We start from the raw sequence: 25059 nt of genomic DNA, 5'->3' as shown, positions 1-25059 counted from the left end.
ATCCAAGTTTTGACACAGGGCCTTTTAAAATGTACTCTCCAGCAAAGTATTTTGGCAGAGATGAGGACAGGCTAGCCTTTTTAAATAACTCTTCTCTGAATGAGTGATATTGCTTTTACACCTGTGTGCTTTTGCAAATTCAATCTTTCTGCCAAAATGTCCTTTCTTACCCTGTGTCTTCTCCAGACTTCTATTGGTTCTTTAAGAACCTCCTCAAGTATTCATTCATCCACAGGGTTACCAGATTTAGTAAATAATAATACAGGATACCCAGCTAAATTTGAATTCCAAACAAACAACAAATAATTTTTAGTATAAGTGTGTCCAAAGAGAACATGGGATGCTCTATTCCCATGTGCTTTATTTAGCAACTCTATTCATTCCTCAAATATTTGTTGAACATCTACCACATGCCAGAAACTACTGCATATTGGCACTGTAGCAGTGAATAAGTAATTCCAAATGCCTGCTCTCATTGAGTTTGCGTTCTAGTGGATGGAGTCAGACCATAACTAAATAGACAAGTAAATATGCAGTAGCATTGTCAGAGAATGAGTAAATAAAGTGAGTGCAGGAGGATAGCGAATGTGGAGGCTGGAAGCAGGCAGTGCTGTTTTGTAAAGAGTTCATTGATAAAGTGAAAGTTAAGCAGAGGCCTGAAAGAAGTAAGAAAGTAAGCCAAATGAAGATTTGGGGGAGTGTATATTCCAAGTGAGTGAACCCCAAATACAGAGTTCCCAAGGTGGAGACATCTTTGGCATATTTAAGGGACAATAAGGAGGCCAGTGTGACTGGAGGACACTGAGCAAATGGGGTTGGCAATGAAATAAGGTCAAAGGGATTACCATTGTGATGGCTTCAGCATCTATTCTGGAAAGAGAGACACATGACCAGATTTCATGTTTCAGCCAGAACGAATATTAATTTAATAAATATTTGGTAAATAAATGACTTCTATGTTGAAAATGGACTGTTATTGTGGGAATAGGCAGTCAGGAAAGAAATAGGAGACTAATCATGAAGCCAATCATTAAGCCAGGATAGAGATGATGATAGTTGGGATTATGGCTGATAGAGTGATTGGATCCTAAGCCTCTGTGAACATAGAGCTCATACTATTTGCTGATGGATTACATGTGGGGTCTGCTGTAGTTTAGATCTGAAATGTTCCCAAAAAGTTCATGTATTAAAGGCTTAGTTCCTGTTTTGATGCTATTGGGGGGGGGGGGAGTGGAAAAGTTCCTTCTTATTCTCTTTCCCTCTCTCTTTTATTCCCAGGATTGGGATTTATGGACTTGCTCCACCATTTACTACCTTCATGATATGCTGCCCTTGCCACAGGCTCAAAAGTAACAGGTCCAATCAATCACAAACTGAACATTCCAAAATTGTGAGCCAAAGGAGACCTTTCCTTTTTAAAGTTGATTTTATCAGGTGTTTTGTTACAGTAACAGAAAGTAACACAGGGTGTCAATTGAAGAGTCAAGATTGGGTTTGAGCCTCTGGAAGGATGGTGTTGCCATTTATTGATTAGAGAGAAACAATTGATGGTATACAGTAGGGGAAGATGTGGAAATTAGGAGGTAAATTAGTTTTAATAATTAGCTATTAATTTTGTCAATTTTGACATGCCTATTAGAAATCCAAGTGCAGATATTGAGGTACCCACCGAATGTTAAAATCTGGAGTTCAAACCAGAGATTTGGGGCTGGAGTTGTAGCTCATTGCTAGAGTGCTTGTCTAACATGTCTGAGGTATTAGGTTCAATCCTCAGCACTACATAAAAATAAAATAAAGGTATTGTATCCATCTCCAACTTAAAAAATATTTTAAAAAGACAAAATAGAGATTTGGTTTGACTGGAAATAAAAATTTGGAAGCCAAATTTTTTTATGCATATAGTCTGCATACTAATGTTGTGGGTTTGGATGAGATCTACTGGGATGTGGGTATAGATAGAGAGAGGTCCAAGGATTGTCCCCTGGGGTCTCTGAATCTTTAGAGGTTTGGGGAAATAAGCAGAAACAGAATGAGTCATCAGTTGGGTAGGAAGAGAACCAAGAAAGAGCATTCCAATTCCCAAAGCAAAAAGAGGTTTTCAAGAAAGAAAGCATGATCATCTATGTCACATGTTTCTGAGAGAGAAGATTGGATGGAACCTGAACACTGGGTTTAGCAACCTGGAATTACTGACACCTCAATAACAACTAAGCTTGGTAAATTCAAGAGAGAATGGGGCAGGTGGCAGTGATATACACCTGTAATCCCAGTGACTAGGAGGCTGAGGCAAGAGGATCACAAACTCAAGGCCAGCCTCAGCAAATTAACGAGGGCCTAAGCAACTTAGTGAAACCCTGTCTCAAAACGAAAAATAAAAAGGGCCGGGGATGTGGCTTAGTGGTAATGTGCCCCTGGAAACATTGCGGGGGGGGGGGGGGGGGGCAAGAAAATGGTCAGAAAACAGAGAAAGCAAAGATAGACCCCATTTTCAAGGAGTTTTGCATAAGAATGATCTAAAACATGAATGGGGAGTCATTGGAGATGAAGGGAATAATACCAGAAGCAAAATTCTCCAGCAGGGGAGAGAGAGGGGAAACCAGTACAGAAGTAGAGACATTGGCCTGAGACACTAGCATAGAAAAAGCCATGTCCAGAGCCACAGGGGGGAAATGAAATTGTGCATATGGGGAGAAATGCAGGGAGGAGACAGAAGGGGTGGGAGGTGAAATCATGGGGGAGTTTTTATGATCATTCCTGTTTCCTTAGTGAAATCAGAAGCAAAGTGGGGGTGAAGAGGAGGGAGGATATTCGTGAGTGTGGAGAGAGGGGAAGGTGAGAAATGGTCAGGGAGGAGAGTGGAGGAGTGCACTGTGCAAATACAGGAGGATGCCAGGCAGCCCTCAGGAGCTTGGGATCAGTGACTGTGAATTTAAACTGGGATCAACAGCCTGGTTGTGTGTTTTTCTTTACTCACATTCAGCTGTCCAAGTGCAGGCAAGGAGTAGCCAAAAATTGGATTGAGGCAGGGGTGGAATTTTGGCAAGCAAATAAGTCAGAGGGAAAGAGAAGCCAGGCAGTCTAGTGCGTAGGCAAGGGAATGTTTACAATGATTGCCCAAGAAATCTAAATCGGGTTAGGAGGGAAATGAGGACATCAAGGGGTGCAGTACAGTGGACAGGTGGTAGGATCAGTGAATTGGAGGATCCAGTGGGTCACAGGATTACTGGAATCAAGAGAGAGAGAGAGAGAGTTGGAAAAATAGGAAGGGGCGCTCAGAGTTGGATACTTGAGGGTGAGTGGAAGGAGGGCTTACAGGTCTTGGTAATATTAAGCCTAGGCTATGACTAAGGAAGTGAGTGACTCAAATAGGGTAGAGATCACTGGAAGAAAATCAAGGAGCTGAGAGGCCTGAGAGCTAGATAGGCTTCTACCTATGAACACAAATCACTGAGAATTACAGTTGCAGAGCATGACAGTGAACAAATAGATTAACGTCCTATTGTTACTCTAACAAATTATTATAAACTTAGTGGCTTAGCAAAATATCAGTGTATTCTCTTACAGTTTTTGAGGTCAGAAATCTAAAACCAGGGTATAGTTGAGGTGTCAGTGACTGATCTCCTCTGGAAGCTCAAGGGCAGAACCCATCCCCTGGCCTTTTTTCCATTGCCCAGAGGTTGTCCACATGCCTTGTCTTGTGTCTCATTCCTCACAAGTGCCTCATTCCAACCTTTGTTGTTATCTCGTATGTCCTTCTTCTGACTCTAAACCTCCTGCCTCCCTCTTATAAAGACCCTTGCAATTACATTGGTTTCACTGGGGGTAATGCTTCCACTTTTCCTTTTTTTTTTTTTTTTTTTGTACTGGGAGACATCCCCAGCCCCATTTTATATTTTATGTAGAGACAGGGTCTCACTGAGTTGCTTAGTGCCTTGCTTTTGCTGAGTCTGGCTTTGAACTTGTGATCCTCCTGCTTCAGCCTCCCAAGCTGCTGGGATTACAGAAATGCACCACAGTTCCTGGCAGAACATGGACATCTTTAGGGAAGGAGTCTTCAGTCTGCCACAGTCAGCAATATTTCTTCCTTTGTGAAGATTCTTGATTCTAATTGTCCCATCCTATCTCAGGTTGAGCTGATAAACATTCCTTTTGGGTCATTTTCTCAGAACATGCCTATTTTAGAGGCTATACCTTCTTTATTTGAACATTTACTATATTAGGTTCTGGGTTAATTGCTGTTAATACAAATATGATCCAACACCTTAACAGTTCTTACCTTAATTACGAATGTTTGTCTACCTCTCCCGGTAGACCGCAGGTCACATTAGGACAGGAACTACTGAAACATCTCCATACCCTAAGTGCCTACCAGGTGACCTAACACATAATACACATTCGGTGGACTTTTTGGATGAATAAGTGACCTCTGGTTGCCTTTATAATAGAAGCACTTTCTGTAAGTGATTTCATGCATATGAAACTATTTTCTATTGGGCCCTGTGGTACACACCTGTAATCCCCACTACTTTGGAGATTGAGGCAGGAGTATCCAAGTTCAAAGACAGCTTCAATAACTTAGCAAGACCTTGTCTCAAAATGAAAAATAAAAAATAAAAAGGTCTGAGGATATAGCTCAATGGTAAAGTACCCCTTGTTTCAATATCTAGCAACAAAAGAAAAAAAGAAACTATTTTCATAATCCTAATACAGCTTTTGGAAAACACCAGTTTTTTGAAAACACTGAATAAATATGCCTTAATATACATATGTATCATTTTACTAATCTGAATGCTCATGCTTCAGATGTCTGGAACCAATGGCCAGACTTCTATGTATTATGTTTTGTTAAATATCCACCAGCTAGCGTATTGATTTAGGAACACTTTAACATCAAATTTTCAGTGGTTCTACCAAGGATAAATTTAGATTGGGTCATATCTCCAGGGGATTTGCCTGAATTAAAAAGAAAAGTACCATCCATTTCTTGTTCAATCAACAGAGAGTGATAAAATTATGCAAGCAATCATACACCAAAAAGCTGAATCTCTCAAAAGGAATCTGGCAAGATAATAAATAATATCACATACAAAAACCTACTGTAGTGCGGTATAGTGGTACACGCCTGTAATCCCAGTGGCTCAGGTGGCTGAGGCAGGAGGATCATGAGTTCAAAGCCAGCCTCAGCAATTTAGTGAGGCCCTAAACAACTCAGCAATACCCTGTCTCTAAAGAAAATATAAAAACAGGGCTGGGGATGTGGTGCAGTGGTTAAAGCTTGTGGGTTCAAACCCTACCACAAAAAAAAAAAAAAAAAAAAAAAAAAAAAAAAAAAAAAGACTGTAGACACTTGTGAAATTCATATCCTTTTATAATTATTACCTCAAAGAAATAGGTAACAGGTTCTAATGGAGACTTCAACATCTATAGGTATAGATAATGATGAAATTGGATTCTGGGACACTGAGTCCATTGTAAATCTTTTGCAAAGTGAACTATCAGAGCATAAATCGCTTTTTGACCAGATAAGTTGCTTCTTTAGATGGTAATCCTACAGCTGTGAGTATGATCCTCATAGTTTAAAAGACCTGCATCAAAACTTCAATCTAACAGTTGATCAACTACCCACATAAAAAAGTGCCAGAAGACTTCTGTCCTCAAAATTATTTATTCTATCCTGACTTATGAACCATAACCTTTGCTAAATTGTGATAACTAAACAATACTAGCAGTATTTTCCCATGGAATGTAGATAGATGTTTGTCCACCCCATTTTAAGAAAATACTCCTCAAGTTATAAACTAGCATACTGGATATCACTTCAAAATGCCAGGCCTATTTTTTTTCAAAGGGTCATGATGTCTATATCTAGACGTTATGTGAAGAACAAACATATTTCAGGCAATAGAGGTGTACTGATCACAGGTATTTTGTTTTAGCCCTTCAAGAAAATCATGCAAAAAACTTAAAGCTATTTACAGCATTTATCAATCATTCATTAGACTCAAAGACAAAAACTACCCAAAGACCAAGCACTAATGTTTCTGTGAATTATCATCCTTGCATTAAAATCAGAATAGGTTTAGGAATCTATCATAGAGAAATGCATGCACATGTGAATAAAGGGACATTGGCAAATGCGTTCATTGTGTAATTGTGTACATTGTGTAATTGTTACTAGTGCAAAAGTGAGTGAGGTCAGATTCCATTACCCTTGGGGGAAGAATAGACACTGCACGGGATGCAAGGAGAACTCCTGGGGTCCTGGCAATGTCCTAGTTTTTGATCTGGGGGCTGGTTACATAATCATGCTCACTGTTTGGAAATACTTTGAACTGTGATTAGTCCACATGTCTGTGTTTATGTTATACTTCCATAGTAAGTTTATAAACAATAAAAAAATAAGAGATTTTTGCCCAGCTTTTATGGAGTCAGCCTTGCTACTCAGTTAAGTGCAATCCCCGGAACTCACAACACTGTTTTCTCCTAGGTGCATGACAATAAGGCATATTCTCAGGCCCCACACCAAACCAATTGAATCAGAATCTGCATTTCACAAGATTCCCAGGTGCTTTTATGTTATTTTACTTTAAATTTAAATTTATTTTAACTAATGCATAAAATTTGCTCATATCAACAGGGTACCACATAATGTTTTGAAATGTGCACATTGTGTAATGTTTAAATTGGGTTAAATTTATCTACCCTGGGTGATCTGTGCAGTGACAGAAAAGTACCAGATGAGAATGTAATGAATGGGAGGATGAAGGAAAGTACAGGGTACTGTGGAGGCCCAAAGAGGCCCCTCTCACCCAGGCCAGATCAGTGACCCCCACCCCTTGAGTTTGCTCTCAAGCTCAGCGATTCTGGGAGTGCCTAATTGCAAAAAATATTGGTGGAGAACCTCAGGTTTCCTACATCCCTTATTTCTGTTTAGCATTTTATCAAAGAGCAGAAATTGGTTACAATTAATATAAAAGTAGTCTGAATTTCAGGCCAGGAAGTGCTGGTGTGATTCTGTACTTGTTTAAAAAGATAAATGGTCTCTACAGCTAGGGACAAAGAAAACTAGGACAAGCACGAGGAGAACCTGATAGAAGAGTGCTTCACAAATAATTAGTGGCTAATTTTATCTCATTGGCTTACCTATTTTTTTCACTATTCAGTGAAACTGATTTCCAAAGTTGCAAAATATGATCCTGCCAGAAGAGCCCCCAAAATAATACTTAAGACCCAGCCAGTGATATTATCTCATGTAACAATACTGAAAGCAGGGCAGTGTCCCAAATGTGAAGAGTTATTACTTTCCTTTTTCTTCTATTTCTCATTTGTATCATGACTATTATTGTATTTCTCTAGAATGTTTGCTCTTAGGACAGGATCATAAAATATAAACTCTAAGTGTTAACAATTCTAAACACCATGAACAGATGATTTTTTTCTCTTTGTATGGCACACACTCTTTAAGAGGTTCTTGTACAACAATAAATTGTTTTCATTATGATGCTCCATTGCTAACTCATTTAGCTTGTGGTCCATACTGACACGGAAGCGCTTTTTCCTGCTTAATGCCACCTTGAGACCATATTTCTGACTCCTAAGTTTTAATGTGCATTGGTCTCTGCCGAGATTAAAAGCAATTTTATTATTAATAGACATATTTTTTGGTATTTCAAAGTCGTGTTGCATTCCATTCTTTTTTTTTTTAAATTACATTCAAATTGACTGCATCTTCTCCCTGCAAATGAGTGCCTTCTCCTAATGTAGTGAGCAATCTCAACATCTTTACCTAAGTCAGTGATACAGAACAATCCTTAAGAATGTCCTTTGGTTGGTGAGGAGCCATTGTGAATCACTGTTTAGGAATTTTCAACAGACTAATTATTACCAGTGTCTCAGCTCCTGACTTTGAACATCATGTAACATAGATTCAACTGCCTTATTTACATTCACATTGGTTACTTCACCCCACCCTCTACCGCCCACCACCCACCACCATGTATCCTGCCCCTTTAGCAAAAAAGGAAATAACATTGGTCTGGCATAATCCTCTTTGTACCAAACCATGCCTTGGCATTAAAAATGTAAGGAAATAAGAACGTTTTCTCTGTGTCCTGGCCAACGCACTCTGCAGCAAACCCAGTGTGGTTTCTGAGCAGCATTCAATAAGTGGAACAGAGAACAGGCTGGGTCACCCCATGCCCGGAAACACACACAGGGTAGGACATTTATTTGTAAAAGTGGCAAGAATGATTCAAGATCTGAGGTCACCAGGGGCTGAGAACACCAGACCAGAGGGACAAGCAACCGCCCTGGATAAAATCTGACCTTTTTCCACAAACCCACTTGGCATTTTGCTGGCTCACATTGAGCTACAGCCACCACCAGGGGAAGCTCCCAATTTTTTATCTAAAACAGAAATGTGGAGAATCATCAGGTAAATACAACTGCATACTCTAACAAGAAAGCATACGTTGCTCTGTGTTAAATTATAACTTAGCCATGCACAGGCAGGCCCCATAGACACTTGATAATTCTTTAACTCTGCTTTAACTTGCCTTGATAATTCACTTGTTGGATAAAATCCCTGCCATTTTCTTGGGGCTCGCTGGGGAACTATTTTCACTCCCTGAAACCACATCTTTTTCAAGAAGTAAGTCTCATTCTTCCTTCTCTAGTTCTGACTTGACCATAACATATGCACTGTTTGTTCAAGGTCAAATATCTACTCTTTGCATTTTGGGTTCCTTTTCAGAATCATTGTTTTAATTGTAAACAGCTAGACATCAGAGTGTGTGTGTGTATGTGTGTGTGTGTGTGTGCGCGTGTGTGTTCTTTTCTTAATGCAAGTATTCCTCATCCTGTGGCAAAAGGAAAATTTCTGCCAAATTTCAGCACTAGAAAATAAATAAAAAAGAAAATTACATCTCTAATATTTGTCTGAAGACTCTCACTTTGAGGATTTGGAAATTCCATTTTCATTACATTAAGTGGATTGAAAATTGCTGGGTTCAAGGTGACAGGTGATGGGAGGCACCTGGCCTCCTTCTGGCTGAAGGAGCTACAGAGCGAGAGGAATCCTGCACTCCTACCTGGTCACAGCAGCAACAGCCTGACTTCTTGCTTCAACTGGTCTCCTCTGGCCCTAGTACAAGTGTTTCTAGAGGTCCTGATGCTTGCTCACTTCCTTCTGTTCCAATGGCCTGACAGATGCCTGAGAATCAAGGTCCCCAATCCAGAAAGTTTCCCCTCAAACCAGACCCCTCTCTCCTATTTTCTTACGTCCCTACATTACTTCTCCAAGCTTCAATACCATGATTCAAAGACTCAATGTTCACCCTGCTCCCCTGACACCCTTATATTTGACACTATGTCTTAACCTAGCTTCCTTTGACCCTACCTTCTCTAGAACTCATCTCCCCAAAAAAGGATTCATGACACAGACTCTCAGTTGATATGTATCTGTTTTTCACATGGAGACTCATGTACAATATAGGACCTATATCAGTCCTAACATAGCTGAATTTGTTGCTCCTGTAGAGGATACTTTTTGGAGACACAGAGGAACACTGAATTCTACTGTGTCTGTTAATGTAGTCATCCTTGCAGGAATTCACACTCATTCACTTGTGCATACGTGGATGGAGACAGATAGACAGCCAGACAGATAGATAGATATCCATCCATCTATTGAATTACTTATTTAAAAGCATTTGTTAAATATCTACCTTAAACCAAGTGAGGAAGAGATAAAACAATATTGCTGTCCTCAAAAAGCTCACAATCTAGCAATGGAGTCAAATAAATAAAGATAATTATGCCTAGAAAACAATGAGAAAAAAGCAGTGCTAGTGAAATGCAAAGGATATTTTGAGATTTCTGAGGTGTATCTTACCCAGGTTGGAGGAATTAAGAAAGACTCTTGGATCAGGCTGCGGGGTCAGACCCAACTTAATACTCAGTAAGAGGCAAATCTAGGGGCTGGGGTTGTGGTTCAGTGGTAGAGTACTTGCCTAGCATGTGTGAAGCACTGGGTTTGATCTTCAGCACCACATAAAAATAAATAAAATAAAGGCATTGTATCCATCCACAACTAAAATAAATATTTTAAATAAAGCTTTTTAAAAAGAATAGGGAGAGAAAGAGAGGCAAATCTAGAATGAAGACAGCAAGGGAAACCAAATTATATCTCAGAAAATCAACGTATAGGCCCATGAAGCCTCAGCCAACAGATGGAAAAGGTTTATATGATGTCCTTGACCAAAAACATCCTATCTTCAACAGGCAATTTCTTGCTGTGAGCACAAGCAAGATGGTATAAAAATGTTGGTTTATGGTTGTCACTAATTCCTTGGAAGATGTTCTGAGGATTCCAGGTTCATTTTGTCTGCCTTACCTGGCTCATTAACAATTTTCAAAACATATTTTCAGAGGAACCAATGTGTTAGAGACTTGCTGTTGTTAAGAGATGACCTCCAAGATGGGTATGGTGGTGCATGCCTACAATCCCAGCAACTCAGGAGGGTAAGGCAGGAGGATCACAAGTTGCAGGCCAGCCTCAGCAAATTAGCAAGGTCCTAAGCAACTTAGCAAGACCCTAAGCAACTTAGCAAGATTTGTCTCGAAATAAATAAAACAAGCTAGGGATGTGGCTCAGTGGTTATATGCCCCTGTTTTCAATCCCTAGTGCCAAAATCAAAATCAAAAAAAGAGATGACCTCCACAGTCGGAAAAGTTCAACACAATCACAGGGAAGGTTTGCTTTTGACTCTGTTAGCAGAATTTCATCCAGAATCTTCCATATCTGAATATTCCTTACAGAAAAACATGAAGTATCTGTATTCATATGTATATAAGCCACAGTCTTGATCTACTTAGATCTACTGCTTCCTACAAATAGAAAAGAAGGAAAAAACAGCTTCCAGTCAAAATGAGATCAACTCATCTGACCCACAAAAGAAAAAAAATCCAATTAATTTACAATAAGACAATTAAGAAAATTCCCATGGAATAAGCTAGCTTGAGCTATTAACTAATCTGTAGTGAAACTTGGAATCCAAGTTCAGGTTTAGACGGCAATCTAAACATTTACATGCTTATTTGGATTTGGCTCTCTTACTTTCATAAGAAGGGTCCCTAGAATTTTCTTAATGAAAAGTGTTTGCATTTTCTTAATTTTGTCATTATGAAGTTCCCAAAAGAAAGGAAGTGTTTTGTTTGTTTGTTTTTTATATCCTGAGTGTGTGATTCTTAGAAAACAGAAGAAATTGAATAAGTGTTCACTAAATAAATTTTAAAAACCCATATTTATAGACAGGGTGAATGGATAGGGAGGAAATAATTCAATCTCTCGGTTTGCAGAGGGCAGTGAATCATGTATCCCTGGCCTGGATCCAGCCACCTTAACCCAGAGCATAAGAACAAGTACTAATCCCCATTCAGAATGTCAATATTTAAAATCGTGTTTATTTTCTGGGTAGGGTCTCTATTTGTTTATGTTTCCCTCAGTGTTGTGCAGTTCTGTTTGACTGCCCTTCAACTTGTTTGTCCACCCTGATGGAAAGCTTACATGGAATGGAAATGATGCCTATTTTAATGGTTTCATGGCACTCAAGTGGGTACTTAAAGGCGCTATTTTGAATGGAGCCTGGGGGACCCTAATGAGTGACACCGTTTTAAATGAACTGAAATACCAAAAGGAGCAGCCTCTCTCTTTGGAAGAAGAATACTGAATGCTATCAGTGTTTTTTCAAACCTTGTCATCATTTAGAAAACATTCCTCATTGTTTTAGAACTTTGTTCCTCCATGCTCCAGTGCCTATTTCCCCAAAGGGGCATATTTGGGGTTAAGCAGAGGAAGGAAAATAGAAATGAAGGGGCCATGACTTTGCGGCTTCTTCCTGGGTCTATGACATTGCTATACATTCCTACCATAAAAATGGCCACCCTTACATATACTGTCACTCACCTTCTCCAGCAAAACCTTCCAGGAGTGAGATATGGGCTAAGGCATCTGGGGAATCTTCAGTTGGATTGGGCTTTGGCTTTGCAGTAAACCAGCATCATAGAAAGTGGGAATCACAAAATCACAGAGCTGGGAGGGCTTCATAGAGCTCTTATTAAACATATAATTTCTAAGGCCCCTCCCCTAGAGTCTAGGGTAGAACCTGGAATTTAAGAACTCTGAGATGCTTGTCATCAGGTAAGTTCCAGAGTAACTTATTCTTATTTGGACCATTTAATTTTCTAGATGGTGACATTGAGGCTAGAAAGAAGCAATGAGTTAGCCAAGGTCATACAGCAAATCTATGTTTCAGCACACACAAGCTCACTAGAAGCCACATTGGTTTTTTTCTTTTCATTTCATCACCTAAAGATGCCTCATTAATAACTCAATTGATTAATCTCCTGGAAATGAAGCTTTTTATATAAGCAAGTCAGTCATCTTGATCTTCAGGAATCACACAAAGCAGTGCACATCAGTTCATGTGATTCTGTCCCACACATGCAGTTGCATAGACAGAAATGTCTCCATGGGCAGCATCTGCTTCTAGGATGTGCATATAAAGGTAATAAAGGCCAGTTCATCACATGTGGAGGGATTTGCAAAAGAAGGACAGTAGAAAAATTGGTCAAGAACCATGCTCTCTCCTTGCTCAGCTCTATTCTGCAATATTTGCAATAACTGTCTGTGTTAGTCACCTTTCTATCACTATAACAAAATACCTGAGATAAGTTAAAAAGAGAAAAGGTTTATTCTGGCTCACAGTTTTGGAGACTTTAGTCCATAGTCAATTGGATCTGTTGCTTTGGGCCTGTGACAAGGCAGCACATCATAGCAGGAGCATGAGGTAGAACAAGATGTTAACCTTATGGTAGCCAGTCAGTGAAAGAGAGAAATAGAAGGGGCCAGGTCTCAATCTCCCCTTCAAAGGCATGCCTCCAATGATTTAACTTCTTCCCACAAGGCCCCACTTCTTAAATGTTCCACTACCTCTAATTGTGCCAAATTGGAGAACAAACTTTTAACACATGGGCCTTTGGGGGAACATTTAAGGATCCAAACTACAGCATCTTTCTTTTGAGAAACTGATTTTCCTACCACCTGGCTCCCCTTTGCCTCTGAGGAAAATTTGTAATTTCTAGTATGATGTTTTCTGTTGTCATAGTGAAATGACTAAAGCTGGATAATGTAAAGAACGAGGTTTATTTAGCTCATGGTTTTGGAGGCTGAAAGTTGAAACAGCATAGTGCCAGCTCTGGTGAGAGCCCATGCCCAACTGCATTACCTTATGACAAATGGCCATGTGAGAAAAGGAGAGATAACATGGCATGACGGGAAGCCAGAGCACAGGGAGAAGCCAGCCTCACTCTTTTATAAAAACTCACTCTCACAGAGAACCAACTCAGGGGTCCCCTAAGAACTACTTTAATCCCTTCTGAGGGCAATTCCCCAGTGCCCCACCATTAGGCTCCACTCCTCAAAGGTTCCGCCAGCTCTCAGCGTTGCCACATGGGGGACCAATCTACCAATGCATTTCCCTTGAGGGACACTTTCAAATCATATCCAAACCATAGCGCCTGGTATACAGGTCCCTCAACCTAGCTGTTCCTGTCATTCTGTCCAATCTCTCACCATTTCCCCAGTCAACCAATTCTCTTGTCAAATGAATTTATTATTCTTTGCACATCTCAGGCTCTCCTATGACTTTTGTCTCTTCAAATATATTGTCCTCATTCCCATCCTCATTCCTATCTAGCAAACCTCTACTTACCTTTCATATCTTGGTTAAAATATCACCTCCTCTAAAACCCGCCTCGGGTACTGTAGGCATGGTAACTTGTTCTGCCTTCCTGGTTCAGGCAGTGCTTTTCTTGACTTTCAATCTATCTATTTATGTGTTTGAATTCTTCACTTAACTGCAAGTTAACATCCTTAAGGACAGCATAAGGTTTACCTGTCTTGGCATCTACAGCCTGTTGCACTTAGAGGTTGATCAGTAAATGGTGGAGTAACACAATTCTGAAACCTGTATTTCTAATAAGAATTTTAAAAAAGACTTATTGAGATAAGATTCAAATAATACACAGTTCACTCATTTATATAATTAAATGGCTTTTAGTAAATTCAAAGAGTTTTTATCCATCATCAAAATATTATTTTAGAAATTCCAAACCCTTTAGCTTTCCTCCACTCAGCCCTAAGCATCCACTAAGTTATAATCTCTGTAGATTGCTCTTATGGTTTAGATATAAGGCATCCCCCCAAAGCTCATGTGAGACCATGCAAAAAAGTTCAGAAATAAAATGATTAGGTTATGAGAGTTTTAACCTAATCCATGCATTTATCCTCTGATAGGGATTAACTGGGTGGTAATTTTAAGCAGGTAGGTGTGGCTGGAGGAGGTGAGTCATTGGGAACATGCCTTTGGTGAGCAGAACACTCTCTGCTTCCTGATTGCCATGTCCTGAACTGCTTTCTTCCACTACACCCTCTACCACAATGTTCTGCCTCACCTTGGGCACAGAGCAATGGAGTTGGCTGGTGACAAACTGAGACCTATGAAACTGTGAGTACCAAATAAACTTTTCCTCCTCTAAAATTGTTCTCATAAGGTTTTTTTGGTCACAGTGATTAAAAAAAAAAAAAAAAAAGCTGATGAAAACAACTGCCTATCCTGAACATTTTATCCATATATTGCCTTTTGTGACTGCCTTCTTTCACTTAACATAATGTCTTAAAGATTTATATATATTGTAGCATGTGTCAGTACTTCATTTTTATGGTCAAATGATATTCTTTTGAATGGATGACCACCTTTTGTCTATCCATTTATCAGCTGACCATTTGGGCTGGTTCTATTTTTTGGCCTTTATGTTGCTTTGAACATACATGTGTGGATTTTTGATGGACACTTATTTTCACTTCTTTTGAATAGAATTGCTAGGTATGGAATAGCTGGGTCATATGGGAACCCTATGTTTAACCTGGAGAACTACTAGACTGTTTTCCAAAGAACTGCACCTTCTTACATTCCCACTAGAAATATATGAGGGTTCCAATTCCTGCCCATCCCCGCTGACACTTGTCCATCTTTTTGGTTATAGCCATCCTGGAAGTTGTGAAGTGGTATCTCATTGTGGTTTTGGTTTGTTTCTCCCTACTGACTAATAATTTTGAGCAGGTTTATATGCCTATTTGTCATTTTGCATCTTCTTTGGAGAAATACCTATTTAATTCTTTTGCCCATTTCAAATTGTATTATTTGTCTTTTAATTGTTGAGCTATAAGTGTACTTTATATATTTTGGACATGATTTTCTTATCAGATGTATAGTTTTGCAACAATTTTCCCTAATTCTGTGGACTATCTTTTCACTTTTGTGTTTCTGCTCTTTGAAGTACAGGTGTTTTGAAGTCCAATTCATCTTCTATTTCCCTGATATTTGTGTTTGCTATCATATTGAAGAAACCATTGCCCAACCCAATCTTATCAAGATTTTAGACTATATCTCTTTCCAAGAGATGTGTACTGTTAGCTCCTATAGTTAGGTTGGTGGTGAATTTTGAGTTAATATTTGTGAATAGTTTGAGCTAGCAATCCAACTTCTTTTGCATGTAGATAGCCTGTTGTCTCAACAGCATTTATTGAAAAGGATATTCTTTCCCTGTTAAATTGTCTTGGCCCCTATGCAACAGCAACTGACCACAAATGTGAGGGTGTATGAAATTTCAATTTTCTTCTGTTGAGCTACATATCTATTTTTTAAAAAAATATTTTTTAGTTGTAGATGGCCACAATATCATTGTTTTACTTATTTATTTTTTAAGCGGTGCTGAGAATTGAACCCAGTGCTTCACATGTGCTAGGCAATCACTCCATCACTGAGCTACAATCCCAGTCCCTATATATCTATCTTTCTATCACCAATCATTTAAAACTTTGCACCTTTAATTACAGGTTTAAAGATTTTTGTCTTTGTAAATAGAGTTGGAGGCAATGAAATTTGAAGTTAAAGAGTCCCTCAAATTACATAGCTCAAGGTCCTCAGAGAAACCCTGGCCTTGGGGACCCAAGGCAGTGGACTTCCATTGCTAAAGGCCTATGCTTGTAGGCTGACTGAATGAGGAAATCCTGGATCACCCATTCTTTGGAAAGGTATGTGCCCTTGCTTAGCAGGCTACTTTTTCTAGAGAGTCCCACTGCTTCAAAACAAACCCTACCTCATCCAAATCTTGCTCTCTCCCTTATTGTATTCATATTTTGAGTTTCACATTTGAGATTCATATTTTGAATTTCCCAGTATATTCAGTATGGTTTTCAGTAAGGTGTAATTCATTTTTTCAAAATATACTTATTACACATCTTCCCTGAACCAGGTTTTGATATTGGCTCAGAGAATACAGTAATAAACAAAACAGAAAATGCTTTGCCCTCAAAGAACATACATTTTAGGGGCAAAAATAAGCAAAAATCAAGTAAACTCATGCCTAAATAAAATAATTTCAGAGAGTAAAAAAACTATATAAAAAGAAGGGGGGCCCTGGGGTTGTAGCTCAGTGGTAGCGTGCTCACCTAGCACATGTGAGGCCCTGGACTTGATCCTCAGCACCACATAAAAATAAAATAAAGGTATTGTGTCACCTACAACTAACAAAATATATTTTAAAAAATATAAAGAGGGGGAACAGGATTTCAAGTAAAAAAGGATCCTATTTTAGATAGTCTTGTCAAAGAGAGCCTCCCCAAGAGGATGATATTTGAGTGACTATATTTGAGGAATGAGCCATGTGAAGATCAAAAAGGGAAATAATGGAGGCAGAGGTAACAGCAGCTCCAAGGGCTCCAAGGACTCCAAGGAAGGTATATGGAGCAGAGAGTAGGAAGATGTAGTTGGGGTAGAATGAATGAGGGAGAAGGGGTAGGAGGGTGAGGTCAAAAAAGAAGCTGCAGGCAAGATCATGCAGCACTTTGTAGACCAGGATGAATAGTTTAGATTTTATTCTAAAAGAGAGGGAAAGCCCTTGGAGAGTTTAAGCAAGGGAGTGATGTGATCTGATTTACACTTTAAAGTCAGCACTCTTTATAGAAGAAAACAGATGAGAATCTTTATGACCTTGAGTTAGGCAAAAAATTCTCAGGTACAACATTGTTAAAGGAAAAATATTGAAAAATTGAATTGATCTGTTGAAAAATATTGAAAAATATTGATCTGTTAAAGGAAAAATATTGAAAAATTGGATTTCATAAAAATTAAGAATTTCTGTTCTCTGAGAAATATTGTTTAGAGGATTAAAAAACAAGCACAGCAGGTCTGGAATATAAAGATCCTGAAAGTCACCACTGCATCCTGACTACAAATAAAAAGTAGAACAATGATAATTGTTCACTGAAAAATGAACAGTTCTTTTCAAATATATGAGAGAAATGAAGTCACAGGGCAAACTGCCACCTCCAAAACTAGAGAAATTGAGAGGATGACATGCATGCATACAGAGAGTCGCAAAGTACTGTGCAGAAATCTCTGTCGGAATCAGAACAGGGTAGAAAAACTTGAACTGTAATTAAGAAGTTTCTGGAGGCTCCAGACAGATAAGTCTGTGAGTCCAAAACTCCAGAGGATCTGGTAATAGGATTGGGGGACAACACTTTTGTGTCTTTCCTCTTAGAGTTTGGTGAGGTTCTCACAATGAATACTGGAGGAAAAAGTTCCCCATTCTTCTGGCAGGGCTAGGGACCGGACCATTCTGAAATATAATCAAGTGTTACTTAACAATGGAGATAAGTTCTAAGAAATGTGTTGACAAACCATTTTTGTTGTAGGAATATTACAGTGTTCTTTCACAAACCTAGAGTATAGGTCAATCACTCCATGTGGTCTTTTGATGTAATCAAGAGATAAGGTTGGGGGTGTAGCTCAGTGGCAGGCATGTGCTTAGCATGAGTGAGACCCTGGCAGTCCCCAGCTCAAAGGGGTGTGGGAGTGGGAGAGATGAGGTAGACACAGGATGCAGGGTTTTGCTGCTAGTGTAACATGGCATATTGTTTTACAGTACACTTTTTTTCCTTTATTCACAGTGCTGGGGATGAGCCCAGGGCCTCATGTCTCCTAGGCAAATGCTTTACCACTGAGCTATACCCGAAGCCCTACCATAAACATTTTTTTCTAATAAATGGAAGGTGTACACTTTAAAGTAATGATGAAAAGCATAGTATAATAAATACATAAACCAGTATCACAGTAGTTTATTATCAAGTATTAGGTATTGTACATCATCATTTGTGCTATACTTTTATAGGACTGGCAGTAAAGCAGGCTTGTTACACCAGCATCACCACAAATGTGAACAATGCATTACACAGTGACATTATGATGGTTACAATGTCACTAAGTGATAGGAATTTTCCAGTTCCTTTATGATCCAATAGAACCACCATTATGTATACAATCCATGATTGACCCAAATGTCATGATGTGGTGCATAATTGTATACCAGAGCATTCTATTATTCTTAGCAAAGTCTGTCCTCAGGAGAAACTACTTAATGAGAGCTTAAAATGATGGACAGCCAGCTACTTGACCTGAGAGAAGGGAATATGTACTCTAGTCATTCTGTCCAATCTCTGAAGGGAGGAAAAAACTAAAAAACTCCTGTAAATTTCATATTCCAGAGGCACAGGCTCACAAAAGACTAAAACCTAACCATAGGACTGTCTATCAATAGTCTCCTGCTGCTTACAGGGGACTTTCCTTTCCTCTACATCTTACCACTACTTCACTAAAGTTCTATTTACCACAGTTCTTTTTATGTAATACATCATGCAAATACATCAAGACAAAATTACAAAGCATACTAAATTTATTTTTCTTCTTTTTTTTTTTTCCTAAAATTTTAAAAGAACAGTTTGAAAGGCAAAAAAAGAAACAGAACTAACCCAGATAGTGCAGGAATGTTGGAATTGTCAGACTGGGAATTTAAAACAACTATGATAAATTCCTAGCACACACACAAAAAAATAGAAAAACTATGATACATAGGTTAAGAATTCTCATGGATAGACATCATAAAAGGACAGATAGGAAATGTAAGCAAAGGGATGGAAATTCTAAGAAAGAATCAAACATGCTTGAGATAAAAAAAAAAAATCTATAACAAATGAAGAATGACTTTGAGAGCTTACCCATAGATTGGACATGGCAGAAGAAAGAACTTTGAGATTAAGAACAACTCAATACAAACCACCAAAACTAAAAAGCCAAGAGAGAAAAGACTGAAAAAATAAAAAATAAAGACCAGAGAGAATGTCTAAGAACTGCGGGACAATTACCAAAAAAAAAAAAAAAAAAATGTACCTTATGTACAATAGGAATTTCCAGAAGGAAATGAAAGAAACAAAAGAACAGAAGAAATATGTGAAGCAGACTTAAAATATTGCCTAGTTGGACACTGACCCACAAGTCCAGGAAGCTCAGAGTACGCCAAACAGGATAAATGCAACAAGCAAACAAACAAAAAAACAATGTAGGCAATGTCATATCAAAACTTCAGCTGGGCACCATGGCACATGCCTCTAATCCCAGCAGCCTGGGAGGCTGAAGCATGAGGATTGCAAGTTCAAGGCCAGCCTAGCAACTTAGCCTAAGCAACTCAGTGATACCTTGTCTCTAAATAAAATACAAAAAAGGGCTGGGGATGTGGCTCGGTGGTTACATGCCCCTGAGTTCAAGCCTGGGTTAAAAAAAAAAAAAAAAAAAAAACAAAAAACTTCAGAAAACCAAAGATAAAGAAAGAAAAAAAAATCCCAAAAGAATCCTTGTATATAAAGGAGCAGAGATAAGAATTGCATCAGACTTCTCAGAAATCATGTGTTTTAATCTGTTTTCCATCTCTGTAATGAAATACTTGAGATAATTAACTTATAAAGAGAAAAAGGTTATTTTGACTCACAGTTCTGGAGGTTCCAGACCATAATCAGCCCCATTATTTTGGTCCTGTGATGGATGAGGCAGCATGTCCTGACTGGAGTGCATGGTGGGGCAAAACCATGAAAGCAAAAGAAGAAGAGGTCAGGACCCCACAATCCTTCCCAGGACACCTCCAAGGACATAAAGACATCCCTTTAAGCCCCACCTTGTGAAAGTCCACAGCACCTCCCAATAGTGCTATGGTGAGGACCAAGCCTTTAACATATGTAACTTCGGGGGGCCATTAAAGGTCAAAACTATAGCATCATAGAAGAAAAATGAGAGAGGACTGAGATACTAAAACTGTTGAGAGGAAAAACATCAACCTAGAATTCCACCCACTGTGAAATTATTCTACAGAAGTGAGGAAAATATATATACTTTTCATACAGACAAAAATTTAGGAACTTTGTTGCCAGTAGACTTGCCTTGCAAGAAAGGGTAGAAGTTCTTCAGAGAGGAGGAAAGATGAGATAAGTCAGACACTTAGATCTACAGAAAGAACAGAGGTGCAGAGAAGAAATACGTGAAGGCAAAATAAAACATTTTTTATTCTTAATTGATGTAACATAATAGTTGTTCAAAAGAATAATAGAGAGCTGGGCACAGTGGTGAATGCCTATAATCCCAGCAACTCTGGAGACTGAGGCAGGAAAATTGCAAGTTTGAGGCCAGCTTCAGCAATTCAATGAGACTCTAAGCAACTAAATGAGACCCTATCTTGAAATTAAAAAAAAAAAAAAAAGAAATCTGAGGATGTAGCTTGTTGGTAAAGCACCCCTGGGTTCAGTTCCTGGTACCGAAAGAAGGAGAGGGAGAATAAAAATATGAAAGAATAAGAATTGCAACCACGTGTTCAATTATGGGTGTGAGGGGGTATGCTTAGGCATAGGTAAAACTAATGACAGTAATGACATAAGAATGAGGATTTAGGATTATTTTGTTATTATATAGTACACTATCCATGAAGCAATATAGTTATATTTGAAAGTGAATTTATATTAGTTACAAATATATATTGCAAACTCTAAGGCAACCACTAACAAAAATTTAAAAGTATGACTGATATGCTAAGAAAGGAGAGAAAAATGGAATCACACTTGATTAAAACTACAAAAGACAAAAATAACAACAAAGAAAAGGATAACAAATATGGTAGATATTAACCCAACAATAATCATTATATTTATCATTAATCATTTTGAACTTCAGTGAACTAAATATATAATTAAGAGACAGATGGTTAGAGTGGATCAAAATCTAACTATATGTAGTATACAATAAATCCACTTTAAACATTAAGAGATCTATAGATTAAAAGTAAGCAGAAGACCAAACATTTAAGAAAGAAATTATAACAATTCTTCACAATCTTTTTCAGAAGACAGAAGGAGAGGCAATACTTCCTAATTCATACTATGAGGCCAGTATCACCATAATATCCAAACTAGAAGACATTGCAAGAAAAAGCAAACAAACAACAATAAACAAAGAAATATATTTTATACCAATATATAATGATATATTGTTAACACACAAAAATCCTTCACAAAATGTTAGTAAGTCAAATTCAACTATGTGTGAAAAGAATGATACACCATACCTGGTGGGATTTATCTCAGTTTCCCAAGCCTGGTTCAACAGTCAAAAGTCAATAAATGAAACTGAATGTGGTGGCACACACCAATAATCCAAGCAACTGGAAGGCTGAGATGGGAGGATTATTTGCGTCCAGGAGTTTAAGGTCAGTCAGAGCAATATAGAAAGTCCCCGTCTCAAAAAAATAAATAAACAAAAATAAAAAAATCAGTGTAACCTATCACATCAATAAGCTAAAGAAAATCACTTGATCACATCAATAGATATAGAAAAGGCATTTAGTAAAATCCAATACATATTCATGATAACTCTTAGTGAGCTAGAAATATAGGAGAATTTGATAAGAAATAACTACCAACAAACAAACAAACATCAACAAAAAACCCTACCATTAGTATCACACTTAATGATGAGAAACTAGAATATTTCCCACTAAAATCAGGAATATGGCAAGTAATATTCCCTCTTATCACTCCTTTTCAACATTGCACTAGAAGTCCTAACTAATGCAATAAGACAAGAAAAAGAAATAAAAGGTAGAGTGACTGAGACAAAATTAAATTGTCTTTGTTCATAGATGGTATGATTTTCTGTGTAGAAAATCCGAAAGAACTGGAAAAACAAGAACAAAAAACCTCCTGGAACTAATAAGCAATTATGGCTGGAGTACATGAGAAGTTAATCTCCTTCCTATATACCACATTAAAACACAATATAAAAATTCCTATATAAAAACATAATATCAGGGGGCTGGGGTTGTAGTTCAGTGGTACAGCACTTGTCTATAGCATATGTGAGGCACTGCGTTTGAGTCTCAGTACCAAATAAATAAATAAATAAAGGTCCATTGACAATTAAATTTTTTTAAAACCATAATATCATTTATATGATATTATATGAATATCATAGTGAAATGCTTAGGTATAAATCTAACAAAATATGTAAAAGATCTATCTGAAATAAAACCCTATTGAAAGAAATCAAAGGAAAACTAAATAAACAGAAATATTCTAAGATATTCTGTGTTCATGCATAGGAAGACTAAATATTCTCAACATGTCAATTCTTCCCAACTAGATCAATAGATTCAACACAATCCTAAATTCATCTTTAACAAAGAAAAATAGGCATTAGGATGGAAAAAGATAATCTTTTCAACAAATGGTGCTAGAACAACTCCCATATGGAAAAATCATGAACCTAGACACAGACCTTACACCCTTCACAAAAATTAAATCAAAGTGGATTTTAAACCTAAATGTAAAACACCAAACTACAAAAGTCTTGGAAGATAACATAGGAGTAAATGGAAATCTAGATGACCTTGTATTTGGCCATTATTTTTAGATAAAACACAAAGGGCACACACAATTCCTGAAAAACAGAGATGATAAACTGAACTTCATAAAATTTAAAACATTTCTGCCAGACGTGGAGGCATATGTCTGTAATCCCAAGCTTGAGAGTCTGAGGCAGGAGGATTTTGAGATCAAAGCCAGCCTCAGCAACTAGCGAAACTCTAAGCAATTTAGCAAGACCCTGTCTCTAAATGTAAAAAGGTTTTGGGAGGGGGGTGCGCTGGGGATATGGCTCAGTAGTTGAGTGCCCCTGTGTTCAATCCCAAGTACCCAAAAATAAATAAATAAATATAAAGAAAAATTAAGCATTTCTGTGCTGGAAAAGATACTATAAAGAGAATAAAAAGATAAGGCACAGAAATATTTGCAAAAGATCTATCTGGTACAGGATAATTACTCAAAATATATAAAGAACTCTTAAATCAACAATAAGAAAATCAAATTAAGGAATGAGTCAAAGATCTTGTGTTTTATCAGCTTTTTCTCTGCTGTGACCAAAAGACCTGACAAGAACAATTTTAGAGAAGGGAAAATTTATTTGGGGCTCTTGGTTTCAGAGGTCTCAGTTCAAAGAAGGCCAGCTTCATTGCTGGGGGGCTGAGGTAAGGCAGAACATAATGGCAGAAAGGTGTGGCAGAGGAAACTGGTTCAGGATGTGGCACAGGAAGCAGAGACAGAACTCCTCATCAGAGACAAAATATATACCTGAGGTCATGCCCCCAATGACTTACCTCCTCCAGCCACACCCTACTTGCCTATAGTTACCACCCACTTAATCCCTATTAAGGATTAATGCACTGATTAAAACTCTCAAAACCCAATCATTTCAAAAGTGAAAAATTTTCTTGCATTGTCTTTCATACATGAGTTTTTGGGGGACACCTCATATCTAAACCATAACACTTCTACCTCATTAGAGAAGATATATAGATGACAAATAAACATGAAAGATGTTCAACATCATAGATCATAAGGAAAATGCAAATTAAAACAACAATCAGATCCATACACACCTATCAGAATGACCCAAAAGTCATTGCTGGTGAGAATACAAAATAGTCTAGTTGCTTTGGAAGACAATCTGGTGGTTTCTTAACAAACTAAACATACTTCTTAACATGGGATCCTACATTTGTACTCCTTGGTTTCTACCCAAATGAGTTGAAAATATGTCTACACAAAAACCTGCATGTGAATCCTAATAGAAACTTCATTCATAGCTGCCGAAATTTGAAATCAACCAAGATATCTTTCAGTAGGTGAATGGATAAGTAATTGTGGTACACCCAGACAATGGAATGTTATTCAGCACTACAAAGAAGTGAGCTATCAAGACACATGTGCACGTGCGCGCGCGTGCGCGCACACACACACACACACACAGAAACCTTGAGTACATATTATGAGTGAGAGAAGTGAGAAGTAATCTGAAAAGGCTACATACTATAAGATTCCAAACTATATGACATTCTAGAAAAGGCAAAACTATAGAGATAGTAAAAAGATCAGTGGTGGACAAGGGCTAGCGGGAAGCAGGTACTATAGAACTATAGATAGGAAACAGAGACTTTTAGGACAGTGAATCTACTCTACATTATGGTTATAATGGTGGCTATACTTGTCAAAATCTGCAGAATGCACACCATCAGGAGTGAACCCTAATGTAAACTCTGGACTTTGGGTGATAAAGATGCATCAGTTTTGGTTCATCTATTGTAACAAAACTACTATGATGGGAGGTGTTGATAGTGGGTGTTGATAGTGGGAGAAGGTAGGAATTATGAAGGCAGGTGTTGAATGGAACTCTCTGTAACATTTGTAAAATTTTTCCATGAACCTGGAACCACTCTACAAAAAAACAAAAAAATCAAGGCACGCACTGGGAGAAAATATTTGCAAATCACATATCCAACAAGGGATATGTGTGTAGATTATGTTTTTTAACTGAATAGTTAGGAAACAAAGAAGCCAATCAGAAAATAGCAAAAGACTTGGACACTTTACTCAAGAAGGCATATGAATTGTGAATGAACACAAAAAGATGCTTAACATTAACCGTGAAAGAAATGCAAATTAAAAACACAAGAGATAACACATCTAGTAGAACAGCTGAAACAAACACACAAAAAAATAGAAAC

This window comes from Sciurus vulgaris (assembly GCF_902686455.1).
Source record: "Sciurus vulgaris genome assembly, chromosome: 12".
In the NCBI taxonomy this organism is placed as follows: domain Eukaryota; kingdom Metazoa; phylum Chordata; class Mammalia; order Rodentia; family Sciuridae; genus Sciurus; species Sciurus vulgaris.
Note: the sequence above shows the minus strand (reverse complement) of the source record.